The 18,265-nt window shown below is 50.8% G+C and overlaps 1 long non-coding RNA gene and 1 pseudogene across 2 annotated transcripts in view; one reads left to right on the forward strand and one right to left on the reverse strand.

Annotated features, from left to right (window-relative positions):
• The first annotated feature begins 1,076 nt into the window (after nt 1-1,076).
• Nucleotides 1,077-18,265, forward strand: part of LOC311607809 — a 307,121-nt gene continuing 289,932 nt past the window's right edge. Inside the window, exon 1 of the long non-coding RNA XR_014782750.1 lies at nt 1,077-1,119. This is a non-coding gene — a long non-coding RNA (uncharacterized lncRNA). The remainder of the gene's footprint in view (nt 1,120-18,265) is intronic.
• Nucleotides 15,053-16,685, reverse strand: LOC311606459 (large ribosomal subunit protein eL31-like; annotated as a pseudogene). Its single transcript, XR_014783670.1, has 2 exons — nt 16,584-16,685; nt 15,053-15,526 (listed from the first exon to the last, which is right to left on the reverse strand). The product of XR_014783670.1 is annotated as a large ribosomal subunit protein eL31-like (transcript).

Genomic DNA, 18,265 nt, shown 5'->3' on the forward strand with positions numbered 1-18,265 from the left:
ACTCAAGCCCTAGCAGCTCCATTCTTAATACTTGGCCCCAGAGAAACAAAACCATAGGTCCACACAGGTGCCGTGTGTGTGTGTGTGTGTGTGTGTGTGTGTGTGTGTGTGTGTGTCTGTGTGTGTGTGTGTGTGTGTGTGTGTGTGTGTGTCTGTGTCTGTGTGTGTCTGTGTGCATAGCAATTGGGTTCCTATGAGCCAGAGGGAGAAAGCCCGGCAGCTCATAGCAAATAACCCAAGCTGGACAGATTGGGGGGAGGGGAGGCTGAGTGTAGGTGTGTGCACAGGAGAGAAGATACCCTAAGTGTCATTCCTCAGTTGCCTCTACTTTCTGTTTGAGAAAGTGTCTCTCATTGCCCTGGAACTTCTCCAGATAGGCAAGGCTGGAGAGCCAACCAGCCGCTGCCTTTCCCTGCCGCCCAGGTAACCATCATCAAGTCAGATTATATGTATGCACTACGGCACCTGTCTTTTTTTTTTTTACCAGTGCCCTGGGGACCAAACTCCGGTCCTCATCCTTGCAAGGCAAGGGCTTCACTGACTGAGTCATCTCCCCAGCCCAGCAAGACAGATTTTTTCTGGCTCTGTTGCGGCAGACAGGAGATGCTGAACTCAACCTGAATGTAACAGAGGCAACCGGGGTTTCGCCAACTGAGCAGCGAGGCACTCAGAGGTAAGGATTGCTAAAAGGAATATGGTTAGGTGGCCAGGATTGGGGGATTCCTGCCAAGAGCAAGCCAAAGCTGTAGAACCCCAAGATGGAGTGTGGGGGTGAAGAAGCGATGGTTTCTTCATGAACCAAGTCAGCATGGAATTTTTCCCTTGGTGGTACAAGAGCAGAGAAACCAGGCAAGGGTAAGGCATAACGGACAAGGATGCTCAGAGGAACCTGGATAGAGTCTGGTGGCCCAAATACAGTGATGCACACTTGCAGCCCCGGCACTCAAGAGACTGGCACAGGAAGATCATGAGGTCAAGATGAGCCCTGGGCAACACTGCCAGAGCATTTCTAAAAATAGATAGACAGATGGATGGGTGAATGGATGGATGGATAGATAGATGGATGAGTGGGTGAATGGATGGATGGATGGATGGATGGATGGATGGATGGATGAGTGGGTGGATGGATGGATGGATAGATAGATGGATGAGTGGGTGGATGGATGGATGGATAGATAGATGGATGAGTGGGTGGATGGATGGATAGATAGATAGATGGATGAGTGGGTGGATGGATGGATGGATGGATGGATGAATGATGGATGGATGGATGGATGATGGATGGATGGATGGATGGATGGATGGATGGATGGACTGAGTGAAAGTCCCATTGGTAAAGTGCTTGCTGTACAAGAAGAAGTATCTTAGTTTGAGCTCCAGGACCTCTGTAAAAAGCAGAGCACGGTGGCCAGCACTTGCAGTCCCAACACTGGAGAAACAGAATACAGATGGATCTTTGGGACTGGCCAGCCCAGAGACCTCCAGATTCAATGAGAGATTCTGTCTCAAAAGAGGGGTGGCCTTAAACACACACAGAAACATACACACATACATGCATGCATGAAATTGCCCCCATGGACAGGTAACTAGACAAGCACACATGTATGCATGCATGCGCACATGCACACACACACACACACACACACACACACACACACAGATCATGGAATTGCAGGATATGTAACTAGACAAGCATGTAGCAGACACGGGTAAAACATTATTGCTCTCTAAGAAGGAAAGTGCTGACATATGTCGCAGGCCGACACAGAGGTCGTGCCTTGTGAGTGTCTCCCTGCTGAGTGCCTGCAGTGGGGAGGTCTGCAGAGACCCCGAGCCTGAGGAGGTGGGGTGGCAGCAGCAGTAATGGAGACTGATTTCCTGTGAGGTGATGAAGACGTTCTAATATCGACTACAGTGACAGCTGCACTTATCCAATAATGAACTAAAAGCTGTTGAAGTGCATGCTTTAATGGGCAATTGGATGGCATGTGAGTATATCTTGATAAATCTGCTTTTTCAGGCAGGTGGAGGAGATAGCCAGCCACCCAGCAAGTCCACCCATGTGTGAATGCGCACAGAGATAAAAGCCACAGACCATTAGCACCTCAGGATAAAAATGTTACATTTCAGATCGGCATGTGTGTGCATTTGTGACTGTGTGTGTGTGTGTGTGTGTGTGTGTGTGTGTGTGTGTGTGTGTGTCTGTGTCTGTGTCTGTGTGTGTCTGTGTGTCTGTGTCTGTGTGTCTGTGATTGGTACCCATACACGTGTTCATATGTATGTCTGGAGGAAGGTATCAGGTGCCCTGTCACTCTCTGTCTTACCATCCTCTCAAGTCAGGGTCTTTCACAGGCCCTAGAGATCTCTAGGTTTTCACTAGACTGGCTGACTAGCAGGTCCCAGAAACACCCCCACCCCAGTGCTGGGGTTATGGTGCTCACACTCACACCCAGCTTTTACACAGGTGCTGGGATTCAAACTCAGGTCTTTGTGCTTGTGCAACAAATGCTAACTCACTGAGCCGTCTCCCCAACCCTCCTGAGGGTTAGAAAAAAGAAGCCCATTCTACAGAATGCCAGGTACAGGCTTCACTGTTGCTGATGTCTGCTCTTCCTGCTCCCTTGGCACCAGAAGCTGCCCACCTCTTCTCACATGATGGGCCAGTGGCAATGACATGGCAGCCAGAAGACAGGACAGCACCGTGCACATGAAATCATATAGCACGTAGTGGCTACCATCCCCATGTCTCGTCCTGTCGTCCTGCACCAGGGAGTGGCAGGTGTCATGCCCTACTGAAATTTGATCGTAATGCTGTGGAGCAAAGAAACTGCAAACCCATGTCACCCATGTCTGCTTCTCCCAGAGGTCATGGTGAATCTATGGTGACTGACCCTGGCTTAGCTCAGCGCTTATATACTGCACACTTGCTAACTGTGGAGCCTAAGGATGGGAGACGGGGGATTTTTTTTTCCTGGAAGGGCTTAAAAAGTAAAAGAAGTTAAGATACTTAGGCCTTCAGGTCCAGGGGAGGATTTACCTGCCACCTCACCAGCGCTAAACCCTGTTCCCAGTCTCCTCCTCTCAGCCATGGTACTGTGATGGAACCTAGAGGCTGCAGAGCTCCTATCCCGGATGCTCCAGAGTCCCCACATCTCAGGGACTCAAGGGGGAGGCAAAGGCAACTTCAAACAGGACACTAGGAGGTGGTGTTGCCTGCAGGAGCTGGGTGAGCCTCTTCCGGCCTAGCATCTAAAGGACCAAGGGGATTCACAGTCCCATCCCCTCACCCCACACCCACAGCCCCCACCCACCCCTCCACCCACCCCCCCATCGCCCACCCCCACCCCCAGCATACAGTGTCTTTATTGTCTGAGGGAGGTTGAGGGCTTTAGAGAGCACTACATGGCCTCCAAAGAGGAAAAAGAAGACAAAAATGAGTTGCTAAAAAGCATCTGAGAGCTTAGTGAGGTAGCTCAGTAGGTAAAGACGCTGGCTGCCAAACCCGATGTCTTGGCCTGACTTCAATCTCTGGGACCCACATGGTAGGAGAGAACTGATCCCTTTGAGTTTTTTCTATCCTACACACACACACACACACACACACACACCACATACGCTTTAAAGACTGCTTTCATGCATACATGCTCACCAAGTTTAGAAGAGAAAAAAAAACATCAAAAGAGATGTGTGAACTCAACACAATCTCAGGGCTAAGGCAGAAAGGGGAGCCCCTTGCGTTGGGGCCAAGCCACCCCGTGTGTGTGATGCGTCACTATCAATGGGAGAAGGAGCCAGAGACACAGCACAAAGCAGCATTAGGAGCTGTCAGAGACTCAGGTAAAGCCAGGGTTGTTAGCTGCACTCCAGAAAAGAATTTCAGGGCTGACGTATGAAGTAGCACTGATGTTTCTAGAAAGAGATTTCAACACAGGTTTAAGCACAGGGGTTAACAGAAAGAGAGGCTCTTAAGCAAAGGATGCTCCACAGACAAGTGTGGGCGTGGCCTGCTTGAGAACAGTACGCTGAAGTGTCAGCCATAGGTATGATTTTGTGACTTCTGGGTCCTTTGTTCAAAGGGTTACTAAGATACTGTCTTTCTTGCTCTGTTTGGTAAATGGGATGGGCAGATTGTGCCTCCCGGTGCCTTGGCTAAGATTACAATCTGATAAGGTATCGCCATGGGCAGAGGGCGGTTAGAATGCATCACTTACTGTGAACAGCGGGTCCAGAGTCTTGCTCATAAGATTCCCAGATTGCAGATTTACAGCTGGGAAAGAAGTGAGGCTGCATTGGAAGGTCATGTGCACCCTGGACTTAAGCCTATCTATATTTTCTTTCTAAAAAGAGGACTGTCTTCACAGGCAATGTCACAGCAAATGTCAGCTGGGCTGGGAGACTTCAGCCAGACTCCAGGGTGAAAGAGAGGCTCCCTCCCTTCCTTTCCTCTTCATGCTGCCTTAATTTTCTCTATCTTTCTAAGCGGTGGGGGAAGGGATCGGAAATGACATTTTAAAGTGACCTCTCCCTGAATTGTGCTTTCCCAGCCCTTGGCTGGGGGGTCACTCACAGCCTCTCGATGGAATGACTCCATCAGCCTTGGCCCTGTCAAAAATCCATTAGTGTCTCTCTGTTACACTAGACAAGCAAAGAACACATCTCTCCTTAAATAGACCGGGGAGGTGATGTGGTTAGGTTAGCCTGCCTACCCAGGAGTAAGCTGACTGAAGATCGGCAGACATGGGGACCTCTATGGCACTGTCCTGGCCCAAGCGCATAGTGTCTGGTTGAGAAGACAGGTGCAAGTAAGCGGGCTTGGAAAGGTCGGGGAGGAGGGAAGGAGGCAGCCACCTTCGGCCTAGAATGATGCTCCGACTAGCCACTGCCCTTGCCTCTGATTCACCAGTGATGTTGGAGAGCTGTCCCCAGGAGAGTTGCTTTCCAGGTCTTGAGCCCCTCACACTCGGGGAGGGAGTGGAAGGAAGATAGAATAAAAAGCTAAAAATCGCGGGCCCTGCTAAGTAGAGGTCTGGTGCCACGCCCTCTACAGGTGGTCAGGGGTAATGCATGCTTGGCTTGGCTCAGGTTGTGCAACTCAGCGGGATTATCCGACAGGGATGAGGGAAGCAAAGCAGCCTGCCAGACACCTTGCTGGCGACTGGCAAGAGAGCACCTTCGGCAGGCTAGAAAACACGTTCCCAACCCCCTCTGTGTGGCCACCCACGTGTCTGGGTCCTCATCCATCACTGGGACAACGGCTGCAGCCACCCCTCCGTGAAAAACTAATAAGATAACAGATGCATGCAAACCTGGAAAACTCCCACCCATGGAACGTGTTATTAAATCCATTTATTACCTGGGATGTCCCTTCCCGCCAAATCCATTTCAAATCAATTAAACAGAAAAACGGCCACGGAGGAGCATACCCTTGGCCTCTGTCATATGGCTGTCCTGGGTCTTCCCAGGTCGGCTATCACTAGGCTCCGCCCTGTAGCTGCTCCTCAGACTGTGGGAAGGAGAAGTACGATGCTGGAGACCTAGGGGAAGCCATATATGAAGGAAGGGTGTCAATGTATGCGAGCTCCATATGTTCGTGGACTTGACTGGATCACCTGGCCAGTGTCATCACAGGGCCTGTAAGCGGCAAACTGAGGAGAAAGCCTGGCATAATGGCAAAAGGTGATCACATGACAATAGAAGGTTAGCAGCCACAGCCAGAGGGTCACAGCCACAGCATGAAGCATGTGAGGCCACAGACCTGAGAAGGGGCAAAAGGAGATTCTCCTGCGCCCTGGAAGGAGGGCAGGTCTGCCCATCTTCCTCCAGGTCTCCAGTGATGTCCACATGATGCCTGTGTTGTTTGAAGTCCCAGTCTGGGATGTTTGGTTTGACAGTCCACAATAAACCTAAAAGGAGGCTGGGGAGACTGAGCAGTCCTACCCTCCTGCTGGTCCTGCCTCCTCCCATACAGGCCCCACCCCTCCCTTGGGAACAGAAAGCTGAGCCCTACCTCCTGATGCTATCTGGGACATAAAGAAGATGTTGTCACTGGTCCTGAGTTAGGAGGCTGGCTCTGGAAACCGAGCTAAAGCAGCCTGGTACCAGTGGGTCTGAGGGGACTGTCCTCGAACTGGTTCTGGCTGGGCCCGTGCCAAGGGTGACCCCAGCCCATGTGTGTCTGCACATGTGTCCTATTTTCCAACAGTCTCTGAGCTAGATGACTTCAGTGGGGATCAAGGAACAGATGGGATGTGTGGGTCCCTGACAGAGCACAGAGGCCAGGCAGGAGTCTGTCCATCTGTCCTTGCATCTGCAGTACCTCTCTGACTGGATTTATCTTTCTATCCTGGTTCTATTTGTCCTTGAAGGCTGCAGCAGATCAGCAACTGCCTGCTGATCTGTCCAAGTAGAGAGACAGGAAGAGGCAGGCCCCACACCTTTCAGGATGAGGGCTGTAAGTGATTGAACACTCAGGGACCACGGGCTCTCTACCCTCGGATCCTTGAGGGGGGCGGGACTGACATTTAGTAATAGTTACTGTGGGACAAAGGAATTTCTTATGGCTCCAGGTGTCTTCTTGAGGCCACCACTGCCTGTTTCTCATGTGACTCTCAGTATGCGTTGACCAAGTGGCTACTACTACACACCGGGCGGTGCCCTTGGGCTTCAGGCACAGTCAGAAGAGCAGCGCCACAGCCTCCCTTTGGCTGCCCACCACCCTGGATGAACCTTCCCTCAGCCATGCATGCCAGCTAGGCTGTTGGCTCCAGCCCTGCAGGCCCTTTGGACCTTGGCTCAAGGCAACATGAGGCCACAGGGACAGGACGGTCTGGCCTTCAAGCTGGCCTAGGCTGAAACATGGGTGAGCTGCTCCAGGTGCTAGGCTCAGAAGAGCACTTGTTTCTAATTCCCATCACCTTCCTAGGCTGAGTCTGAGCAAGGAGTAGAGACTTACAGCTGCCTGCTGGGCCAGAGCTGGCGGAAAGCCTCTTTACAGTCAGCTTCTGTGTGTCCATCTCTTAAGCCCCGAGCTCTGCAAGCAAGCAGGAGATAAGGGAACACAGACAGCACCTTCTGCAGGCCAGGCCTGTCCCAGTTCACTTGTTCACAATGATAACCCAGTGCCTTGGGCAATGAGCTTACCTCCTTAGATTTCAAAGCCCTTCCTCTCTGAAATACAGAGATTTTTCTTGGCGGGCTGGACTCTCACGGCCAGCCATCCGTCATCTCTGCGCACTCAGAATAGCAATAATTATAGCAACGATAACATTAACTCGCTTCTGTGTGGTGCTTTATGGCTTACAGGAGCCCTCTTGCACATCTCATCCCAGACAGGCTTGAGCTCATACTGCAAGAATAAAGGGTACAAACGCAGAGGCAGAGAGGTTACGACCTTGTGTGTGCACATGGAGGCCAGAGGACAGTCTCTGCAATGCCATTCCTTGGGCACTGTCCACCTTGCCTTTTTGAGGCAGGGTCTCTCAATATCCTGGAACTCACCAATTAAGCTAGTCAGGCTACCCAGCAGGCCCCAGGCATCCCCCTGCCTCTGCCTTATCAGTCCTGGGATTACAAGGGACCGTCCCTCCTGACTTCTCTTTCCCGGTTTCTTGGGATTAAACTGAGGTTGTTGTGCTTGCAAAGCAAGTGTTTTACCATCTATGCCCCTAACCCAGCCCCTGACCCTGGTCTTTGCGCCATCCAGATCTTCATCCACTCAGGGATTCAGATCCAATTTCTGCCATTCCCAGGGCCCACATCCAACCTCCTTTGGCCTCTCTGGACCTTCCACCTCTACTCCCTCCCGTAAGCTGCACCCAGACTCTAGAGTATTGCAGAAAGAGATGAGAACAGTAGCCATCATGGGCCAGGGCCTGGAAACCCCTGTTCAGGCCTGGTCAGAGATAAAAGCATCTCAGAAAATAGCTCTCTCCACTTTTTAAAAAAATTTTATTAATTTATTCAGATTACAACTCAATTGTTATCCCATCACTTGTATCCTCCCATTCCTCCCTCCCTCCTGCTTTCACCCTATTCCCCTCCCCAAGGTCTATGACCAAGGGAGACCTCCTCCCCCACTATATGGTCATAGACTATCAAGTCTCATCTTGGTAGCCTGCTTATTCTTTCTTTGAGTGCCACCAGGCCTCCCCACCAAAGAGAGGTGGTCAAATATGGAGCACCAGAGTTCATGTCAGAGTCAGTGCCCATTCTCCACATAACTGTAGAGAATGTCCTGTCCACTTTTGGATTCAAGAAAACTGAAAGCAGAGGTTCCAGAGTCCGAGCAGCGTGTGCTCAGGCTCCCACTGGTTTCCACAGCCTTTCAGGGATTCAGAGGGCAGCTAAGTGCACCTGCCTGTAAGGGCCAGATGTCTGCACTGGCATCTAAGTGTCCAGGCTACAGACAGGATGCTAGGCTGCGACCTCAGAATTAAACAGCTGCCCACGCGATGCAGCATTCCCTCAGTTTGTGGAACCATCAGTCCCGTTGCTGAGCCACTGCAGGCAGAGATCCATGAGACAGCAGAGAAAGGCATGTGGCTACAGTCTGTGATCCTGCCTCTACCCACCTGCCCAGCTGTCTAATGTAATCAGGGCAGACCAGCTCACCTCTCTCTCTCTGTCTGTCTGAGTCTCTGCTGCAAAGTGAGGTTCAGAAGACTAAGGAAGCCATGTTCAGTTCCTGGGAGCATCAAAGGAGACAGGAGTGTTTGCCCAGTGGGATGCCTGCCCAGCACAGTCTGCGCCCTCTATGCCTGGCAGATAGCATGCATTATTCCGATAAGATCATTGCTCTTCTTTACACGAGTAAGTGAGTGCGTGCATGCGTGCGTGCGTGTGTGCATGTGTGTGTGTGTGTGTGTGTGTGTGTGTGTGTGCACTCACGGGGCGTGCATATGGGTACATGCATCTGTGGGCCTATGCATCTATGTGTCTGCATGTCTGCATGTATGTGTATCCATGTGTGCTTGTGTGTCTGTACATTCGTGTGTGTGTGTGTGTGTGTGTGTGTGTGTGTGTGTGTATGTGTGTGTGCCTGTGTGTGTGTGTGCCTGTGTGTCTGCGTTCGTGTGTGGGGCTCCTGCTCTACCACTCTCTGTCATCTTCTCATGAGGCTGTCTCTCCCTGAAGCTGGAGCTAGGCTGGCAGCAAAGCCCAGCCAGCCTCCTACTCTCATCCCCGCCACCCCATCCCCGCCACCCCACCCCACCCCCACCCCCGTCCCGAGGTTACAGGCATTCGCAAGCACACCAGGCTTTTCACACAGGTGCTGGGGGTTCAAAGGGGTCCTCATATTTGTGCAGTAAATACTCAGCCACTGAGCCATCTCCTCAGCACCTCTTATTTTGTCATGTCATGTCTGTCTTCTAACTTTTCTGTCATGGTTACACATTACTTCCCGGGTCAGGTGAGCTGTGTCTGACATCACTGATCGTCCTCTGAGGACTAGGACTGTCCCCCATGGAGCCTGTGAATGGCCTCTTCAGCACAGAGAGCCCAGTCCCCCTCGCTCGCTCGCTCCTGCTTCGGCTAACTTCCCAGCCACTCTGCCAGTCAGAGCCTGGGCCCCTCTGCTGTGTTTCATAAGAAGCATTCCTATTCGGAGCTCCCCCAGCTAGCCCATCTGCTCCCCACACCCCCACTCAGGAGTGGGCAGACTGGTGGCCACCTTCTTGAAATGAAAATGCGTGCTTCATGGCAGGCCACCCACCCATCCCAGTCACCAGTTTTGCCTTTTAAGTTAAACAATGGTAAGAAACATTCTTTCCAGGATTCCCAAGAAGTTGAGGCCCCCGAACTATATTTCTTGGGTCCCAAAATAGCCCAAGAAAGTATCATGTTGGAGGACAGGGCATGTGGGCACCTGCAGCTTTCCTTCAAACAACTCGTGCTGGACCACACAGTGGAGACACAAACAGAAGCAGCAGCAGCTACTGCTTCTTCTTCTTCTTCTTCTTCTTCTTCTTCTTCTTCTTCTTCTTCCTCCTCCTCCTCCTCCTCCTCCTCCTCTTCCTCCTCCTCTTCTTCTTCTTCATCATCATCTTCTTCTTTTTGACTTTTTGAGACAGATTTCTCTGTGTAACAGTCCTGGCTATCCTGGACTCACTTTTGTAGATCAGGCTGACCTCAGACTTACAGCGATCCACCTGCCTCTGCCTCCAGAGTACTGAAGTTACAGATGTGTGCCATGACACCTGGCTATAGATAGAAGCTTCTTGCATTGGCCAACTTCATGTGTCAATCAACAGAGGGGATGGCATGATGTCTGTGCATGCCTGGGAGACATTTCAGGGGTAAAGCATCATGTGGTTCAGTGACTGGGCACAGCAAGTCAGCCTCCACAACACAGCTGCCTCTTCTGACCCATCAGGGGCCCACAGAGAACAAAGGGCCAAGGAGAGCAGGTCTCGCTTGAACCATAATGGGTTTCGGTCATTGAGTCAGAACCTCTGTCGCTCACCTCAGTCTGCAGGATGCACTTGTAGACTAGGTGTCACTGGCTCTCCAGCTTGCTGACAGCATTTCCAGAACCTTTCCATGGCATGTGGTGGGTTCCGAATGATAATTCCAGTCAAAAACACACTCATCGTCCATCCCTAGAATTCTTCCTCAGCTGTGCACTGTGCTAAGGAGCTGGAAACGTCTCCCTCATGGCCGTGGGCTGCTGGGAGGCGGTGCTCTGCCACTGTCTGTGTCCTGGGAGAGGATCCCCCACATGTCACTAGACATGGAAAAGACCCAGAGATACAATTCAAAGTGTGGCCCCCAGTAACATATACGGTTTCTGCATCCTCAGTAAAACTGAACATAGTAATTTGGGCCATTGTAAGTTCGGAACTTTCTGCGTGTACTGTACATACGTACATATACATGCACACGTCTACACATACATACCCTACTGTCTCTATTTCTCTGGGGAGCATAAAGGAGGGAGCCAGATTCCCCTCACCCCCAACTGCAGGGACCCCAGTGGGTTTTATATTATTGACTGAGCTCAGAACCTGTGCATGACCACAGAGGAGCCACACAGCCAAGGAGACAGGAGTGTGTGCAGGCGGCACCTTAACAGACCCAGAGGCGACATGAGGAAGTGTCCCTGAGCATAGATTAGCATTCGTGTGTCTCCTCACTGTGGACATGATGCTGAGAAGCAGCCATAGCTGCAAGCTACAAACCCACTTGGGGCTGGAGCTTGGAGCTTAACAACATAAAGCTATGGAATGTTCGAAAGCCAAACCAAACCAAACTAAACCTCTCAGTGCCAGGGGCAAGCCACAGGGCTCAGGCGCTAGCTGTGGGCATCTGCTGAGGCCAAAGCAGGGACGATTTGAGCCACTCAGCAGTGGAGACTGGAGACGTGGAATAAAGAATAAACAGCCTTGCACATCGGCAACTGGGTCTGTAAGGGACTGGGGAGAAGAGCCTGTCCCTCCTACAAAGGGCTCTCACTATGTTGAGCAGGAATCAGCAAGGAAAACTACAGCCTTTCTGCAGAGAACACTGGACCCAGGGTCACTGGGCCTAGGCTGGTGGGGAGCGGTGAACAAGGGGATGCTGGGTAAACTGACGAGGTGGGTAAGAGAAGCACGTGCCACCAGCTGACACGGCATCGGAGCAACGGAAAGGGAAGGCCACCTGAGAACCGAGTGACTAACAAGTCAGCCTCTTTACTTGATGACAACAATCAGGAATGTTGCTGGGAATCATCCTCATTTACACAGAGGGAACAGAGGTCTAGAGGCACACAACGCAGCATCGTCCAAGCAGACTCTTCCTCCTGGCCCTGAGCCCCACAGCCCCTCCTCCCATGAGTACCTGGGCTCACCTGCACTCAAAGGCACCTCAGAACTTTCTCTCCTTGCTCTCTCTTCTGGAAAAAGCCACTCAGGATCTCAAAGGAGCATCTCTTCCCGGGCAGTTGACCCTTAAGACTCCCCCATTAGCAATTTTCAACATGGAATTTTCCATCCTATTATGTCTAAATACACGATCCTGGAGTGTTAAGTTTATTCACAGTTGTACAGCTGTCCTTGCTCTCCACATCTTCTTGGCTTCTAGAAGCTCTGCCCCCATGAAACACTGAGGTCCCACGGCCTGACATCCAGCACTCGGCTCCCTAGCTCCACATCTGGTGGCTCCAGGTGCCTCCTGTGAGTGCAGTTACATAACGCCTGTTCTGTGGCAGCTACTTCATTTGCATAATGTCTGTCAGTTGTATCCGAGGTCCATCCTGTGTTGACGCCCTTCCCTCTTAAGGCTGAGAACTATCCCACCACGTGGACGACAGCGTTTTATTTTTCCCTTCAGTGGATGACGGATGTGAGTGCCGTTTCCATGGTTTGACTATTGTGAATGATGCTGTGGCTATGGGTGTGCACATCTCTTCACAGCCTCACTTGGAATTCTTTTGGGCACGTGCCCAAGCAAGAGACTGCCAGATCATAGCTCTATTCCCTGCTCGCCTTTTGAGGCCTATCCATGCTGCTTTCCGCAGTGGCTGCTCCATTTCGCATCCCACCAGGCGTGCGTGGGACGCCAGCTTTCTGCCTCCTTGCGGCATTTGCTTTTGGCTTTTGCTTGGTAATAGCAAGCTTAGTGCTGATGCCAGCACTTTACACACTATCTCTCTTTGTCTTTTCTTCCTAAAATAAGACAATAACGTCTCGTTTTATGGATGGTCCCGTGCAAGGATGAAGGGGTGGGTGTGCGTCCACACACTAGTGAGTGTCTGCTGCGCCTTAGGCCAGTTCTTTCCGAGATCAAGATTTGGCATCTGGTAAAAATGAGCACTTTGTGTCTCAGTCATGTCTCATCAGATAAGAGCAACTGGAGATAAATGAATGAATGAATGAATGAATGAATGAATGAATGAATACCGTGAGTGCATGCGTGGCTGTCTAGAGGCTATCTTGGAGTGTTCTAGCAGCTACCCATGAGTTATGCTTAGGCCAAAGGGATGGGGTAGCCAGTGGCCGGGATCTGGGCATACAGTTCCTAGAAACAGTGAGGAAGAGCCCCCAGGAAAGGAAACAGAGGCTACATCTGACAGGAAAGGCTAGCACGTTCCTCTCTGATCCTGAGCAGCCAAGGAAGGCTATAACAGGGATGCCAAGGCCAAAGGCCAGGGGCAGAGGCAAGTGGACCTCACAGTTCCCCCTGAGGCCTGGCTGACTTCTCAGCATAAAAACAGAGAAGAGACTGGCAGAAAGGAACGTGGAAGGCAGCTCTGGTCGATCACTCATCAGCCCAGCTTGATTTGCATGTGCCTTCGATGGCTTGGCATTAAGCAGCCACACGGGCTGCCTGGAATTAATCAGCAATGCCCTTCCTCTGGGCTCTGCTCAGACAACTTTAATTTCAAGGCCTGAGGTAGGTGGAAGGTGGGCTCCTGCCTGTGTCTAGAATAGACTCTACCCAAAGCTACACACACATCAGCTCCCATCCCTTATCGGGTGGAGGGAGGTGTTGAGTGACATCCAGAGAGCACAGTGCTCAGCCTTCACACAACCTGCATGAGTTTCTGGGGTAGGGGTTTCAGAGAACCTCTTCTGCACTCGTTGCTTGTATTCCACATCACCGCGGCCCAACCTGACCTCCTCAGGAAAGGATGGCCCAAGAGGGACCAGAAGAACCCAAAGCTGACTCCCAGCATGGATGCAAATGCTACACTGTCAGCTCCATCCTTAGGCGAATACTACAGGGTGGGAAGAGATCCCCGCATCCTCTCCTCCAGATGTGCACAGTCTTGTTCTCATGCAAGCAAGGTGCACACACAGTGATGAATGCAAGCATCTGCTCATGCACATACACACACACACACACACACACGTGCACCATGATGAAAGCAGCCATTTACTCATGCGTACATACAGACACATGCACACACAGGCACAGTGTAAGTGCATGCTCACATATACACGCATATCTGTGTGCACACAGTATTCCTGAACTCCACGCTGCTTTCCTACGACACATGCACAGTCTCCCCACACACCTGAAGACCAGGCTACCATGCTCTTCCCCAGCAAGCCAGCTGGTCACCAGCAGCCCTGACCATTGGCAGCAGCCTCTCATCACACTCTGCATCACATCTTTGCAGGGATCTCAACAACACCTATGGGATTAAGCAGGGCTGAGCTCCCTGCCAGAGAAGATTGCTGGCTCTCGGGGTGGATCCAGATGCCGGAGCACAAACTCTAGATGTCAGTGGAGCAGAGCCAGTTCTCAGCGTGATAATAGTCTCACCTCAAAGCTGACCATAAGGCATGAGCACAAGCCCTACAGATTCCAGCCTGCCCTGTGCTATTTCATGCAGGTGACACATGTCTGTAGTCAGCCAGTCGAGGAGGAAACTGAGGTGAGAGGGTGGGCAGAGCCACGTGTGCGCATATACACACAGACCTTCCATGTGGTCCATATTAGATACGTGGCTGATTTTTTTCAATGTTGTTCCCCAAAGTTTTTAATAAAAACTGTTCTTTTTGTACTTAAAAAAAAAACAAACAAACAAAAATAAAACCCAGCCTTATGTAATGCTATCTTAAGGGCCTAGTTGATGGCCAGAAAGCCAAGGCTGACAACTCAAGTTCAATTTCTGGGACCCCCTATAACACAAATTCAGTGTCATTTAACAGCTATAATGTCAGGTGCGTGCGCGCAGACACACACGCGCGCACACACACACACACACACACACACACACACACACACACACCTGAGACTGAAAATGAGACCCAACACTGTAGTGTCTTAGTCAAAAGCCACAAAACAAGTTGGGTGGGGTGGCGCACTCCTGTATTCCCAGCACTAGGGAGGTAGAGGCAGCCTGGTCTATAGATCAAGTTGCAGGATGGTCCACACAGAGAAACCTTGTCTCAAAAACAATCCCCACCCCCCAAAAGCCTGACATATCAACTTCTGAGAAAAAAAATGTTTCACACACTTCCAATTCCCAGAGCGGCAATTCTCCCATAACCCCCCCAAATGCCCACTTAGATCCTATTCTAAACAATACTAACAATTCACCTGTGGGGCAGACAGCAGAAAGGAAAACCGAAACCTGGAGGCAGTTCTGCTACTTCATTTGACATTCAGCAGGGGAGTTTTCATCCACATTGACCGTCTGTAGATTCTTGAATGTGGTAACAGGCACATAAGTTACCAGTGTGCAGAGCCTGTTCGGTGAGTCTCATCCTCATTGCGTTTTCTGGACAAACGTACTCGGATGAGATATGGGACGTCCCTTATCCCTCAGGCCTGGACAGCTTTATTGAGCCTGGTGTCTATGCGCATATCTGGAGTCCTTCATGACGAATTTCCGAATTTCTTCGAGTGCCCGCGGAGCGCTCTTCTTGAAACTCACTCTATGGGTGCGCTTGTGAATGCTGATGGTGTATTCTCGGATCATCACCTCGTTGATAGTAGAACGGACCTTCTTCTTCTTCTTCTTCTTCTTCTTCTTCTTCTTCTTCTTCTTCTTCTTCTTCTTCTTCCCACCCTCCTTTGCCTTTCTGCTGGGCCAAAGCTGGAAAGGATGGGTGCAAGGGATTGTCATGTGGCTGATTCTTTTTTTTAATATATTTTATTAATTTATTCTTATTACATCTCACAAACTCTGGTGCCCCATATTTGACCACGCCCCCTGGATGGGGAGACCTGGTGGCACTCAGAGGAAGGATAGCAGGCTACCAAGAGGAGATTTGATACCCTATGAGCATATACAGGGGGAGTCACAGTCATAGGGGAGGGGAGTAAAGGGAAAATGCGAGGGAGGGAGGAATGAGTGAAGACAAGGGATGGGATAACCATGTGCCTGATTCTTAACGTGTCTGTCCCACTTTGCCAGCTTCAACCCAGTGCAGCCGTTGGAGCTCCCCAGCCACCACCCTTGAGCTGACAAGGAAGCAAAGCATAGAATGATGTCATCATTCAAGGTCATGAAGGTCAGACACTGGCATCTGGGCTAAGGCAACCTGGGTTGGTAACCAGTCCAGCTGGTCAGTTATTGGGGGGCCGAGGGGGGTCGCAACCTGTGGATAAAGAAATGGGCGAGAGAGACGCAGGGCTCTAGGAAACCGTAGCTTGTCAAGAGCCGTTTATTGAAGGTGAGGGCAGGCTTTTTAAAACCTGCTTTAGGGAGGGCGGGGGTAAGCGAGGAGGGTAATGGAAGAGTACAAAATCTTCTGGGGTTGAGCCCCGGAAACATCTGCAGGGCGAGGGGTTTTCCTAGGTGGGGCAAAGCAGGATGTCTCTGTGGTTATCTCAGAATCGGATCGCTCTCTTCTCAGGGCTAAGCCGGATGCCTTGCATGCCTAGTGAGTGGCCAAACAGGATGTTTGCTGCAGATGCTGAATGGGTGGGGGTCGGCCACGGGCTGTTTGGTCCCTGGCAGGTTGGTGCTGCTGGGGACAAGGGGGGGGCGTGAGATGGGCCACCACCACCTCCAGGAAGGGGCAGTTCCCAGAGGCTCAGAGTGATGCCAAGCACAGGGTCCCATCCAGGCACATAGATAGGTAAGGCCAGGACAATGCTAGGCAGAAGATGCAAAATCTGATCTTTGTCCAAGGCCAATGTTGACTCACCTTTAAACTCAGCAAGAAAAGCCTTGGTGTGAAGTTTCTAAACACACAGCATAACAGAGGTTTGATGTGGCCACCCTGCATGTGGGTCCCAGAGGATGCCATTGTCCACACTTAGGACCGCAGGAGAGTGATGCCTCTCCGACTGTGGGATGTGTTTCTGTGGCAGAGCTTAGACTCCATCTCATAATACATTTGCCATCAACAGACCAGACATCGCTCTCCTGACGTCATCAGGAGACGTCCTCCCCTGTGTTTGTGGGTGTCTCTACAGCCCTGCATCACTGTGGCAGATTTTGAAGCTTTCCGTCACTGTGTAGTGGTGTGGATTGTCAGTGTCTCTGCCCACCCCATCCTGTACGTTAACGGAACTCTACCCTCAGAGATGGGTGGAGGAGCCACTGGGAATGGTTTGTCCTGCTGCGTCTACTCACATCGTCACTGGCTGCAGTGGCCCTGAGCAACTAGGTCAACCTGCCCCAAGGCTGGTTCCATTTCTGGCTGTTTTGTGTTTGACCACAGGCATGTTGTAGAATCACGTGGGACAGAGCCGGCAGCCAGCACCTGTGCTGCCGTGTAACACCCCTGTGTCTCCTGTGTCTCCTATAGCATCCAGGGGTCCAAAGCTTAGTAATAAAGGTGTATGCTTTTATCAAGAGGGCTTCATGCACAGAGCACAGGGATTTCCTATGGCCACATCATCCTGTCTTTGTCAGTCTGAGTGGGGTTGAGATGGTGTCAAAGGAATTTGTTCATTACAAACTCCTTCGCCTCCTCCCAAGGGATGTGCAGCCATGGGAAACTTGGCGTGCTGGGATGAGCCTTCTCTTGGGCATGCCTCAGCTAGAAGGGTGCCTTCTCAGGGTAGTACAGCCTCTGGGGATGGCAGGACAATGCTTGTCTACTCCCTTGTCCCTGCTCAATGACCCCACAGCTGACCCAGTGTTGGTCATGACTCACTTCAGCAGGCTATGAGATTGTGTTTGAGTGTGTTGTGCAGGCTCAACTATTACCCTCGGCGTTTCTAAGCCCACATTGCCTTTTTGTTTACTATCAGGAGCACTTTTAAGCTACATTTTTTTCTAAAATGTTTCCTTTAAAAGTGCTGATGCCACCCCACCCCCAAAAAGTAACAGCCTAGACAGGAAGCCATCAAAGAGAGCTCTTAGAAATTCTGACAAGCTAAGGCTACTATCTTGAAAAAAGTAGTGAGAAAGATGCTAAAGTGTAGCTCTCCACAATTGATGGCTCTGACAGGGATGCAGGTGAAGGAGGACTCAGTTTTCAGTTTTCTTTAATGGCCTGGCCGTTAGGAGTGTGACTGTGCTCCAGTGAGTATATGGGCAACACAAATTAAACCTCCATTACTTTCTTCTTCTTCTTCTTCTTCTTCTTCTTCTTCTTCTTCTTCTTCTTCTTCTTTTTCTTCCTCTCCTCCTCCTCCTCTTCCTCCTCCTCCTCCTCTTCCTCTTCTTCTTTGGGGGAAGGCCACATGGACCCTGGAGGACTGAGAAGTGAGTGGGATCGGGATTTATGATGTGAAATTCCCAAATTATCACTAAAAATATCAAGGAAGAAAAAATAAATCTTAATAAAAGGTAAAAATAATAATGAGCTGGGTGGTGATGGCACACACCTTTAATTCCATCACTCAATAGGCAGAGACAGATGGATCTCTGGGAGTT

Source organism: Acomys minous, assembly GCF_964271855.1.
Source record: "Acomys minous genome assembly, chromosome: 10".
NCBI lineage: Eukaryota > Metazoa > Chordata > Mammalia > Rodentia > Muridae > Acomys > Acomys minous.